This window comes from Colobus angolensis, unplaced genomic scaffold (assembly GCF_000951035.1).
Source record: "Colobus angolensis palliatus isolate OR3802 unplaced genomic scaffold, Cang.pa_1.0 Scaffold256, whole genome shotgun sequence".
Classification (NCBI taxonomy): domain Eukaryota; kingdom Metazoa; phylum Chordata; class Mammalia; order Primates; family Cercopithecidae; genus Colobus; species Colobus angolensis.
This window is the reverse complement of record NW_012115777.1, coordinates 2,979,894-2,992,432: the sequence shown is the minus strand read 5'-3', so window position 1 is coordinate 2,992,432 and position 12,539 is coordinate 2,979,894. Positions and strand designations below refer to the sequence as shown.

The following is a 12,539-nucleotide window of genomic DNA, read 5'->3' as shown; positions in this document are numbered from 1 at the left end:
GTGATCCACCCGCCTTGGCCTCCCAAAGTGCTGGGATTACAGGCATGAGCCATCGCGCCCGGCCTCTAGACCTTGGTTTGAATCCCGGTTCTGGGCGATCTGGAGCAATTTACTTGTACAACCCTGGAGAGTCTTTGATTCCTCATGTCAAAATGATGCTAGTAACACTTACAGGATGTTTGTGAGGATTACATGAGACACAAGACAGATGTCTTTGGGGAGAAAGTCAGTAAAGCAGGATCCAGATGGAGATGAGAAAGATCTTTAATGGTGGGCTGCTTGCCTCTTTGTGTGTTACTGGTTGCCAGATGAGTTCAAGCAGGGGCTGGAAGCTACCTGTAAGGAATGCTGATGAAGGGTTTCTTGCATTTTAATAGTGGTTGCATCAGATGACTTTTAGGATCCATTTCAAGTTCTAATTGAGTAGGTTTTCTCCTGCTCTGCAGTGTCTCTTGCTCCCTACCCCCCAATTGTGGTACTCTTTGGCAAAAAGTTACCAAAGGTAAGGCTGGTCATAGGAATAACTATGCAGAAAATATCTAGACCTACAGAGTAAATTAGCATTGAAACCATAGGAATCATAAATGATCATTTGCACTAAGCCAGCCAGGAGCCGGGATAGTGAGTAAGTTCTGGCTACCTTCTCATCAGGCAACCTGTGTTGCTTCTGCTGCACTATCCTGAATTTTTTGGAGTTTCCCCAAGATACCCAGAGGCCATTGATTTCAGTATGTTTATTTAAGGGTTACACTGTCTTCAAAAAATGAAGTACCATGGTGAAGCCCAAATGTAGAGCAGATAAAAGAGCTGTAACTCTGGTTAAAGGGAGGGGGAAGGAGGCTGAAATCTCAACCATTGGTTCCTTCCTCACCCACTCTGTAACCTCTAGCTTGTACATTACTGCTCCAAACCTGGCCGGTTTTCAGCCTTCCCTTTGAGTCTTTTGTTTTCTGGATTCTGGATGGCAGCTGTTATCACTCCAGCTGCAGAGAGGATGGGAGGCGACTTCCTGTTTTTCTATCCTGCCATCTCTGTGGGGGTGGGACATTCCCTCCCCCATCTCCTGCAGCTGGCTGTAGTTTTGGAAAAATGTGAGCCTGGATGCGGCTGTCCTGACTAGGGCTGTAGGAATGACTGGTAGCCACCCAGCCTCTGCTTGAAGGCATCTGGGAGCAAGACAGGCAACAGACACTGATGGACAAGTTGTGTCCCTGACTGTGGGACAGGGAACGGTGAGTAGCTAAGAGAGAGGTGAAGTAGTTGGTCCAGAAGTGATCTGAGGGAGTTAAGGGTGTTGAACAAACGGTGGGCAGGGGTGTGGGAAAACGGAAGGGCTCTGGCCAAAGCATAAAAAGATAGAAAGAGAGAGAGAGGTAAAAAAGAACAAGAAGAAACAGTTAAAGTTTTTGTCTGAGATATTATTTGGGGATACAGTGCATTTAAAGAATGGAAGAGAATAGAAATGATACAATGATCCATTTTCTCATGCCCTGTATTTTTATTGAGCCTTTTCCTTGAATTGGGTACAAGGAATATAAAGAAGTCCTATAAGCAATATGCTTGCTTTTCGGAGTTTGGGAAGGCAGGAAAGGCATTTAACTGGGCATGTATAACCACATGTTTACACATCTGTACAATCTCAATCCTTATAACAACCTTTAACGTAGGTATTGTCAGCCCTATTTTAAAGAGGAGGTAACTGAGATTAGGGATGGATGTTTTAGTGACTTGCCCAAAGTTACCCAATAGATAAGTGGCAGAGCCAGGCCAAGAACCTTGAGTCCTTTTTTCTGTCCGCTGTAACACACAGCTAAGTCTTGGCACAGGACAAGGACTTTAATTAGGCTTTGAGAGAAGGGTGGGACTTAACACACAGATGAGTGGGGATTCCGGTTAGGCCGAAAGGTGAGAACGAAGCAGGGATCTGTGAGTAGACCTGTTTTGACTACAGAGAGGGTTTCCTGGGAGCGAAGTGGGAGATAAGCTGGGAAAGGGAAGTAGAAGCCAGATAAGGGAGAGTTTTAAATGGCTAGAAAAGAATTGCTGGGAAAGGGGGACCTGATTTAGAGGGGAAGAGGTTGATGACAAAACCAAACATTTTAGAAAACTCATCTGGTAGTGGTAAAGAGAAAGAATTAGAATTGGGGGAAACTGGAGTCAGAAATTCAAGTCAGGAGTTTGGGATAGTGCAGGTCTGACAAGCAACAAGAGGGTAATGATACAAAGTAGGTCTGTGAGTGCAGTGACCCCAGCCTGTGGATTTCTTGTAGCATTCTATTGTTTGAAAAAGTATAAATTATGGACACTCAATACTTGAGATATGGAAAGAAAAACAATGGCTTTGGAGTCAAATAGACCTTGGTTTCAATCCAAGTTCTGGGTGATCCGGAGAAATTTACTTACATAACTTTGCTGAGCCTTTGATTCCTTATGTTAAAACAGGGCTAATAACACTCAATTTACAGGATGATTGGGAAGATTAAACAAGACACAATGCTGGATTCTGTGCATCCCTCTACAATTTTTGGCAGATCGGTGAAATGTATGGCATGTCATCAATCAAAAAACAATGAAGCCTGGTGCGGTGGCTCACGCCTGTAATCCCAGCAGTTTGGGAGGCAGAGGCGGGCGGACCACTCGAGGTCAGGATTTTGAGACCAGCCAGGCCAACATGGCAGAAACCCCTCTCTACTAAAAATACAAACATTAGCCGGGTGTGGTGGTGGGCGCCTGTAGTCCCAGCTACTCGGAGGATGAGGCAGTAGAATCACTTGAACCCGGGAGGAGGAGGTTGCTGTGAGCCAGATCGTGCCACTGCACTCCAGCCTGGGTGACAGAGTGAGCTGTTTTTTTTTTTTAAAAAAAAAGAGAAAAAAAGAAACTTATTAATTCACTATATTTCTAGAAGATGGTGGGTTATATGCTACCTATATCTCACACAAATAAAGCTGCTTTTCACCATTCAGTTCTGCCTCTAAGTAGCATCTGCCTTGAAGGAACCATTTTCTGAGAATCTTTCTCTTCTGTCAGCCAAGGGGATTATACCGCATGATATCTGTCAAGGATAAACGTTAGTTAATTCTTAATTGATAGCTCAGCCACTACAATTGGTTCCATTCAACAGTAATTATTCTCATGTGGTTTGTGGAACTCAATTGTGAGGTCCCTCCTTCCTCCACCCTTTTCAGTGTGTGCATTAAAACAGCAGCCTTAAGGTCTTTAAACGAGTAAATAAATTTTTCTTGCTTCAGAGATTCAATTTTACTTGCCCGAGAAGCTTGTGTGGTGTGATTTTCATCGCTAAAAGCAAAAGCAGCCACATGGCTGATAACACCACTTAGCAATTCAAAGCTCGGTCACCGTTTTCAGGAGTCTCTTCCAAATCTTTCTGAAGTGCTTTTGAAGCTCTACATTCCCCATCTAAGGGAACACCCAGCAGTCCCAGGATAAAAGGGCAGAAGGGTGAGCTGACGTTTTCCTTTATTTGCATGGCTTAAAGCTAGCCATTTTCTACACCACGCGCCGCCGGGCTCGTACATGCCCGTGTGCCCGTGACACTGAGGCAATTGTTTCTCCTTAAAAAGGGGATTCGCGTGGATTAGTTTCGTTTCTGATCTGGAATCTCAGTAAGTACAACAAGAAAAGTCTAAAACTCGACCCGCCAGGTTCTTCCCCATCGCATTATCTCCGTTCCTTAGAGATAGCAGGAAGGGCAGCATTTTCTTCCATCCACCCACTTCCAGCCCTAGTCTGGCTCAGCGAGGAATGTATAAAATTAGTGGACTCCTCTGAGTGAAGTTCCCCGGCTCCAATCAGCGGGCGCACAGGCGCCTCCGGCCCCGCCCCACTGCTGACTCTCTTTGGCTGATTCCTGCAGGGAGGGAGGAGAGAAGGGCGGCAGTGGGAGGGGGAGGTACCTGAACTGGGAGTGATGTCAGCTCCCAGCTCGGTGCCTGCCCGGATTCCTGACATGGTGTAGTGCAGGCAGGGTGGGGAAGGGACGGGGAAGGACTCGTGTGCTGCGAGCCGGCGGACGGGCCGGAGTGCTGGGGCTTTGAACTCCAAGAGGAGGTGGACGAGAACTTTTGGAACTAGTGCCGGCGGCTCTCCACCCCCCAGGTAAGGGCGTTTTGCTCCACTACGAGACGGGAGGGAAGTGGCACCGTTGTGTGGCTGCAGCTGGCTGTTGCAGCTGCTCCTCCTCTTCCCCGGGTCGATTTCCTTGTGCAACTCACTCCTGTTTCCCAATGGGAACGGGCACTTTTGGGGGGTGGTAGGGGTGGAGGGTAGGGCTTAACTCGGTCGGGGCTCCGACCGAGCTTGTACGTGAGGAATACTCCAGGATTGGACGTTTAGGTCTTGTCTGTATCCTTAGACCCCCACACCCTAGGTTCCCAGTAATACCTGAGAACCCCAACCAGAGGGGTGTGTGTCTCTCTATATTGGGGGATTTAAAAATGCCGCAAAAAATTATGAATCATCGACTTAAAAATTAGGCTCGTTGAAAAGAAAAAAAGTTTTGTATTTTTTTGTCTCCTTGTGGCCTGTTATATATTAAAAGACTATCAATGTTATTCTTATATATCAATGTAAAATATCCTTTTGTGTAGTCCAGTCAGGAGAGAAATTCACTTGGGGTGTTTATTAATTATGAGCTTGTGGGAAAACTCGTCTCTTGGGGGCACACTTCTAAAACTGCAACTAGTATTCGCTCATTTTAACCGAGAAATCCCTTCAGCTGCCAACTTTGTATTTGGAGGGGTTAGGATGGCTGCTAAGAATCTTCAGATCTGTTTCCTGTGGCTGCTTTAAAGGTAGGCTGGTAGTTGTGTTTTCAGGGATCTCTTTTAGAGAAGGGAGTTTTAACAGGGAAATGCAGTAGAAGGCGTGGCATATAAACTCTTAATTATAGGGTCGTGAATTTTTCAACATGTGGTACCAAAACAAATCCTTTCTTTCAGTGAGAACTGCGGAGAGCAATAGAAAGAGAACTTGATTTCAAAGTCCAAGTTTGGTATTTTGAGAAAGCAATTGCCTGTCGGGAGGAAAAAGATACTTTAAGAAGTGAAAAGATACTTTAAGAAGTGAAAGAACAGAATTCTGATTTTTGTTTATTTCCTGTTTCAAACGCTGTCTTTTTCCTGTGTGGAGATTTTGTGTGCCCTGGTCACTAACTGGGTGTGATTGACTTTCTCGAAGGGGCGGGGAAATTGACTCCATACACTGATTCAGGACCCTCTCTCATCAGTGCTTTAAGGAAGGGGGAAAAAAAAAAAAAAAAAAGTCAGCGCTGAGATTCCTGAGTCAAGTTTCCCCTTTCTTTCACCGAAGTTCCTCCTTAGCAGTGAGGATCCTACTGTTGCCAGGTCTGGAGGAAATGGGAGTGGACTTCATTGTGAGTCAAAATCCATATCCCAGGCCCCTGAAGGAAAAAGCATTTCCAGGAGATGGAGAAAGAATGAAGCCACAACACTACGTCTAGTAGACCCAAGTCAGGAAATGGGATAGAGGACTATCGATGGGGTTCTCTATCTTTCTAGCCAGATGATCATTAGGTTTCAGAACTAGAAAGAAGTGTTTGGTTGTGCCGTTGTTTATGACATACCTGGGTCTGTATTGTTCTTAGTTCCTGCAAAAATTAAATAGGGTGGATAAATAGCAGGCTGTTTGAGGAAGGAAAATTTGCTTTATTGGAAAGACAAGAACATTTTAATTTTGGTTTGTATTTTGGCTTAAGACAGAAATTGCAAATGGCTCTGCAATGATGGTGAACAAGTCTTTTCTATTTATGTTCTATGGGGAGTACATAAAACATACCATATTTCCAGTGTACTTTTTCAGTAGGATAGAGCTGTGGAGTGGGATAATGTGAACTCAGTGTAGTGTTCCTTGGTTGATAGTGTTCCAACTGCATTTGTAATACCAAAAGATGGGGCTGCAAAAGCCAGACGGTTAAGTAGAGAAGAGTATCTTTAGGATGTTATCCTTATGTACCAAATTCAGATTTACACTTTCTTTCCAAGAAACTAGTCCTAGTTGAGGGACTTGAATATACCAAAACTCTAAATTTGATTCACAGTTTGAGTAATAGCAGTAATTTTACATACTTAATTTAAACCAATATTTCTCTTTCTCAGTCCATGTTTATGAGGCTGATCTGGTGAGGAAAACACAGAATACTTAAAAGATGTTTGAGTTATTGAGAAAGGTAGGATCAGGTTTTGGTTAAATTACTTTTGACCCACAACTGTCATACTTCCAAGAGCAATTTTAAAAATTAAGGTCGGCCGAGCGCAGTGGCTCACACCTGTAATCCCAGCACTTGAGGCAGGTGGAACACCTGAGGTCAGGAGTTCGAGACCAGCCTGGCTAACATGGTGAAACTCCGTTTCTACTAAAAATACAAACAAATTGCCAAGTGTGGTGGCGGGCGCCTGTAGTCCCAGCTACATGGGAGGCTGAGGCAGGAGAGGGAGGCTGAGGCAGGAGAATCGCTTGAGCTTGGGAGGCGGAGGTTGCAGTGAGCCGAGATCTCATTATTGCGCTCCAGCTTGGGCAACAAGAGTGAAACTCCATCTCAAAAATAAATAAATAAAATAAAATAAAAATTAAGGTCATCAGGCCTTAATGAATAAATGTTGATTTGAAATCCAGGGACACATTGAAGTTCCAGATCAATGGTGCCTAATTTCAAGGGCATCACTGACATTTTTTGGGAACAAGTTCACTGAGGGACAGTTAATTAACTGTTTATATAGTCTTTTTGTTACTCCCTGTTCCACCACGAGATAAATCAGAACAAGGTAATTTTTCCCTCAGTTACTGACTAGCTGACTTCTTTTAAAACCTTTTGTATTCATACAATATTTGTATAAGTTAATTTAGATTATGTTGATAATTTGTTACATTAAAATTAACTTTTCATTTATATCCCAAACCAGCTTTATTTCAAACTGTTAACTGAAAGAAGACCTTATTCAGCACTCTACCTTTTTTTTTCTTTTCTTTTTTGAGACAGGGTCTCGCTCTGTCACCTTGGATGGAGTGCAGTGGCGCAATCTCAGCTCACTGTAGCCTCTGCCTCCCAGGTTCAAGTGATCCTCACACTTCAGCCTCCGCTGGGATTACAGTCATGCACCAACATGCCCAGTTAATTTTTGTATTTTTAGTAGAGGCGGGTTTTTGCCATGTTGCTCAGGCTGATCTTGGACTCCTGGGTTCAAGTAATCAACCCACCTCGACCTCCCAAAGTGCTAGGATTACAGGAGTGAGCCATGGGTGCCCAGCCTATCTTTTCAGAGATGTTATTACATGTCTCTGGCCTAGTTTGAATTACCTTTTCAAAACAATGAATGAAGGAATGAATTAATGAATGCATATTCATTCATGTTTGGGTCTGTGTCTTGATTCTTTATTAAAGAAACGTTGCTTCAAGGCGAAAACATAGGCAAGAAGTTTTGCATAATGACATTTTTATTTTCAGAGATTTCCTTAGAAAGTCATATTAGCTCCAAAATTAAGAAAAAAAATCACAGTTAAGCAGCCAGTTGTGAAATCTTTCAGGGAGCCATAATCATAACTATCATGATTATTTTGTTATTTTTAACCATGGTCAAACAGATGGATTTAAATATGAGAGTCAAAGCTGTTAGGGTTACTGTCACATTTTGATGCAGGATATTCTTTGTTTTTTTTTTTTTTTTTTTTGTTTGTTTTTGAGACAGAGTCTCTCTCTGTTGCCCAGGCTGGAGTGCAGTGGCATGATCTTGGTTTGCTGCAACCTCCACCTCCCGTTTTCAAGTGATTCTTATGCCTCAGGGTCCCAAGTAGCTAGGATTACAGGTGTATGCCACAACGCCTGGCTAATTTTTGTATTTTTAGTAGATACGGGGTTTTACCATGTTAGCCAGGCTGGTCTCGAACTCCTGACCTCAGGTGATCCACCTGCCTCAGCCTCCCAAAGTGCTGGGATTACAGGCGTGAGCCACAATGCCCAGTTATGCAGGGTATTCTTTGTGAATAAAGAGAACAAAATGTCTTCTGGCCAGCATTTTCTGTTCAACTAAAGGTGGATAACTTCACAATTAAATCAGTTATCCAACTGTCCAAAAACTGTTCTGGGCTCTTGTAATTCAGTGCATCAGTGGTGTGTTATGTCAGTTATTTTTCAAATTCATTGCAGTGCACATTAGAACCTTCTTCCTAGAAAAACAAAACAACAACAAAAAACCCTACAGCTTTTGTCATATGTGTCACTCACAAAAATTGATGCTGTGTTAAATGGAGCTCGTAAATTTAAAACTAAACTGAATTATTCCACCCTACAAAATACATAGAATCTTTTCTTTTACACTCTTCGTTTTAGATATAATAATTACTGATGCTCATTGGTGTTCAATGATAATGTTTCCAAAAGCCAAGTGGTAAGCATTGTTTTTCCACTTCCAAAAAACAAAAAACAAAAAATTAACATACCAGACAACTGGATTTGAGATAAAAGAAATATGGATTCTTCCAGGAGTTTTAAGTTTACGTACTTTTTAGGCAGTTTAGGACCTGACATAAATATGTACCAGTCTAAACCCACTAAAGAGTGTCTGTTTCTGAAAGGTGGGTTTGGACTCTGAGTGGTCCAGGTGGACGTGTTGTCACAGTTTGTGAATGCTCTTTGGTTATGCGTCTCCCTGGGAACTTGATGGGACTCACATTTTACTGCCCCCCCCCCCACATCCTTGTTTTTGTTGGCAAGTGTAATAAGTTCAGAATAGAAAGATCGTATAGTGGTTTTCTGTACAGGGGTGCACCTAACAATGTCCGTGCCCAAAGGAATTGTATAAACTCAAATTGCATTGAGTATCAGTCATTCTGGCCAAGGGTCTTGTCTTAAATATGGATCATATAGGAAGAAGATCAAGTACCACCATCATGTTTGGGGCTGGCCCTAGATTTTATGGACACCCTCTGGACTCCATGGTAGGCCTGGATATTTTCACCTCTCCTTTAATTTAGGGAAATTATGCATTTGACATAAAAAGACAAGTTCAGAAGAGTAGGTGTGCTCATTCTTAGTGTGCATGTCTTTGTTAAGAGGTGAAACTCAAATTTCACCTGGTGAAAGAGGGACTAAGGCTTTTTTCAGTGGCAAGTCTATTCCTAAAGAGGTGGCCAGGCCGGACGCGATGGCTCATGCCTGTAATCCCGGCACTTTGGGAGGCTGAGGCGGGTGGATCACTTGGGGTCAGGAGTTCGAGACCAGCCGGGCCAACATGGCAAAACCCCATCTCTACTACAAATACAAAAATTGGCCGGGTGTGGTGGCGCATGCCCGTGGTCCCAGCTACTCAGGAAGCTGAGGCAGGAGAATTGCTTGAAGCTGGGAGGCGGAGGTTGCAGTGAGCTGAGATTGTGCCACTGCACTCTAGCCAGGGCAACAGAGCGAGATTCTGTCAAAAATAAATAAATAAATAAATAAATAAATAAATAATAAGTTGCCAAATTTTAATTTTTCCTTTTAGCAATAAAAGCTAAACTCTTAAGAAGTGGCCAGATTCTTTAGGCCAGCAAGGTAGTTTTGGGGAGGAACTAGATAGGCCCATTGGGAATGGTGTGGACTCTTTTATGGTATGCAGTAATATTGTACCATATCACTAAATGTACCTGTGTTTTCTTGTATCTTTGTGCCTAGGATCAAGCTCACCGATGTCCTTTTTCTGGCACTTTGTCACCCTTCTCTTCATCTATATTACTCTACACAAATATTTTCTCACTACCACAGAATTGCATAAGTTTTTCATGAGGAAAGTTTATTGTATTTACTTTATTTAGAAAAAAGTGAAAACAAGGTTGAAACTCTATGGTCTACTTTTTTCATCTACTGACTTGACAGAGCAGCTGCTATTGCATAAAGAATGCCTTTGCAGCCATTATCTTTTTCTAAAGATGCTGCAGCTTATAACGACACAGTGGAGAGTTTTCTTTTGTTTGCATTGGAATTTGAACACACTCTACTTTTTCTTGTGAATGATAGAAGAGTCAAATGAACCTGTGGATTCTCGAAATTAACTCTGGGAAGTGAGAAGGAGGAAGGGAAACAGTGACGACTCACGGGAGACACTCTGGTTGAACCTGTGATCTGGCCAGGGCCATTTGTGTGCAGTCACCTGAGTCTCAGTGTTTTTCCTCTGGATCAGCTGCCTGGATGGTTTTGTCAAACTTTCAGATCCTTCCATCCTCCACCTCCATCAGTGTGTGACTTTGCATAACTGAGAAAGCTGCTAAACACAGAATTAAGTTTCTTTTATTGTTTTTGTCTACTAAAGGAATTTGATTCTCTGGGATGATTTGCACTTCATATTACCTTGTGAGAAAGACACAGCTGGATGCCCAACAGATATCTATCCCCCTTCCTTCTCTATAACTGAATCCATTTTGTTTAATTCACCACTATGTCCAGTTAAGTGCTAGATTTCCCAGAATCCCTTGCAGCTGGGCGGTGGTTCAGTGACAGTAGTCCTGGCTGATGAGATGTAAGTAGCTGGATGCCCCGCTCCCCAAAGCACTTTAAAGGGGAAGCCTCTGTGAGCTTGCCTGTTAAGACTTTTGCTCTTTGTACTTCTTCCCTGGAGAAAGTAAACAGGCCATCGTGTGACCAAAGACAAGATGCTTGAGGGTTACGGATGACTGGGTGGAAAGTTAGAAGGAGGCTGAGAAAGCTGATAGCATTCTGCAACTGCTCTACTGGACCCTGTCTGCCCATTTCTTGACTCTGTGAGAAAAATAAAATCTCTACTTGGTTAAACCACAGAACTTGGGCCAGTTACTTGCAGCCAAAAGTGATCTTAACTGAGTCTGAATGTTTAAAAATCATAGTTCATCTTTTCTTTAAAAATAAAAAGGCTTTATTCTGTACGAGAAAAACAGGACTTTGGAGCCATGCAGATCCTCAACTTGAATCCTGGGCTTTGCTATTTATTACAGTCTAATATTGGCAAGTAATTTAACCTCTCTGGGTCTCAGCCTTCTCGTCTATAAAGTGGTAACTCTGATATATGTGCCATAGCATTTTTGCAAGGATTAGAAATAATTCGAAATTATTATTATTTTTTTGAGACAGTCTCACGCTGTCACTCAGGCTGGAGTGCAGTGGTGCAATCTTGGCTCACTGCAACCTCCACCTCCTGGGTTCAAGCGATTCTCCAGCCTCAGCTTCCCAAGTAGCTGGGATTACAGGTGCCCACCACCATGACCAGCTAATTTTTTTTTTTTTTTTGTATTTTTAGTAGAGGCAGGGTTTCACTATTGTTGGCCAGACTGGTCTTGAACTCCTGATCTCAGCTGATCTGCCAGCCTCAGCTTCCCAAAGTACTGGGATTACAGGCGTTAGCCACCATGCCCGGCCAGAAATTAGTAATAGGAATAATAATGGCATATTCAGCACATGGAAGATCTTCAACAAATGGTGGCACTGTTACCGAAGGGAAGTGTAGTGGGGAGCCTGAAAGGGGGAGGCAAAGAATTCAGCTCTTTCTCCTAGAAGGTTCTCGGTAGGTTTACAGCTACAATCCCTTAACTCTATCTACTTGGCATTTATTGTACCTCCTGTTTCTTTTCCTCATTCCCACCGGCCCACACCAGAATACTTGGAACTCTTCTGTTCTCCAGCTTTGGTTAAGAAAGCAGAGGATGTCCTTATAAAAATTTATTAACTATAGCACAGGGAGAAGGGTGGGGGCTCCAGAGTTAGACAGATGTGGATTAGAATCCCCTGTTGTTACTAGCTGTGTGATTTTGGTTAAGTCTTCTGTGAGATGGGGATAATTGAGTGGTTATGAAGATTACATCTGATAATATATGTGAAGCACTAACAGCTGCTTTCTTGGCACACAACATGCACTGGTTTGATGACAGATATTGTTGTTACTATTTCATTAAGCATGTGTTAAGCAATTCCTAGCCTTGGTACAAGGTCCTCTTGGAGATGGAAAGACAAACAAAACATGATCTTTACCTTAAGAGTATTCACATACAGGAGATGGGGGCAGAAAGAGATGGCACAGCTTATTCATGACTGTAATAAAAAGCAGATTTAGAATACTGTTTAACTGTTAAAAAGATTGAATATACTGACTTGTACAGATGTCTATTACGTATATTTTAAGAAGTGAAACACCAAGCACACATGTATGGTTTACATTTGTCAGTGCATGAAAAACTGTTAAGTGGGATGGCTTATGGGAGTTGAGATGAAGGGAAATTCGTATTTGTGTTTTTTTTTTAAAGTATATTACATCTATGTTACATTACTCGGGAAATAAAAAATATTTTAAATTTTAAACATCTATTTTTTGGTCCTTTTGGAGGTTGGTTGGGGAAGAGCATTCTGTGAACTACTCTAGCCACCAGAGCAAAGGAAGAGACTAGGTTTCGGGAGGTTCCACTAGAAGAGGTGGGATTTGATTGGGTCTTAAAGGGTAGGGAGGAGATTTTGAGGAGGCACTGGGGACAGATGAGCATACTTGGGTTTGCAGCAAAATGTAGAA

General features: G+C 42.6%; 1 protein-coding gene across 1 annotated transcript in view; it reads left to right on the top strand.

Moving 5' to 3' along the window:
• The first annotated feature begins 3,919 nt into the window (after positions 1-3,919).
• LOC105515203 (liprin-beta-1) overlaps positions 3,920-12,539 on the top strand; it is a 173,411-nt gene continuing 164,791 nt past the window's right edge. Inside the window, exon 1 of the mRNA XM_011946966.1 lies at positions 3,920-4,119. The gene's annotated coding sequence lies outside the window, so the exon portion shown is untranslated. The remainder of the gene's footprint in view (positions 4,120-12,539) is intronic.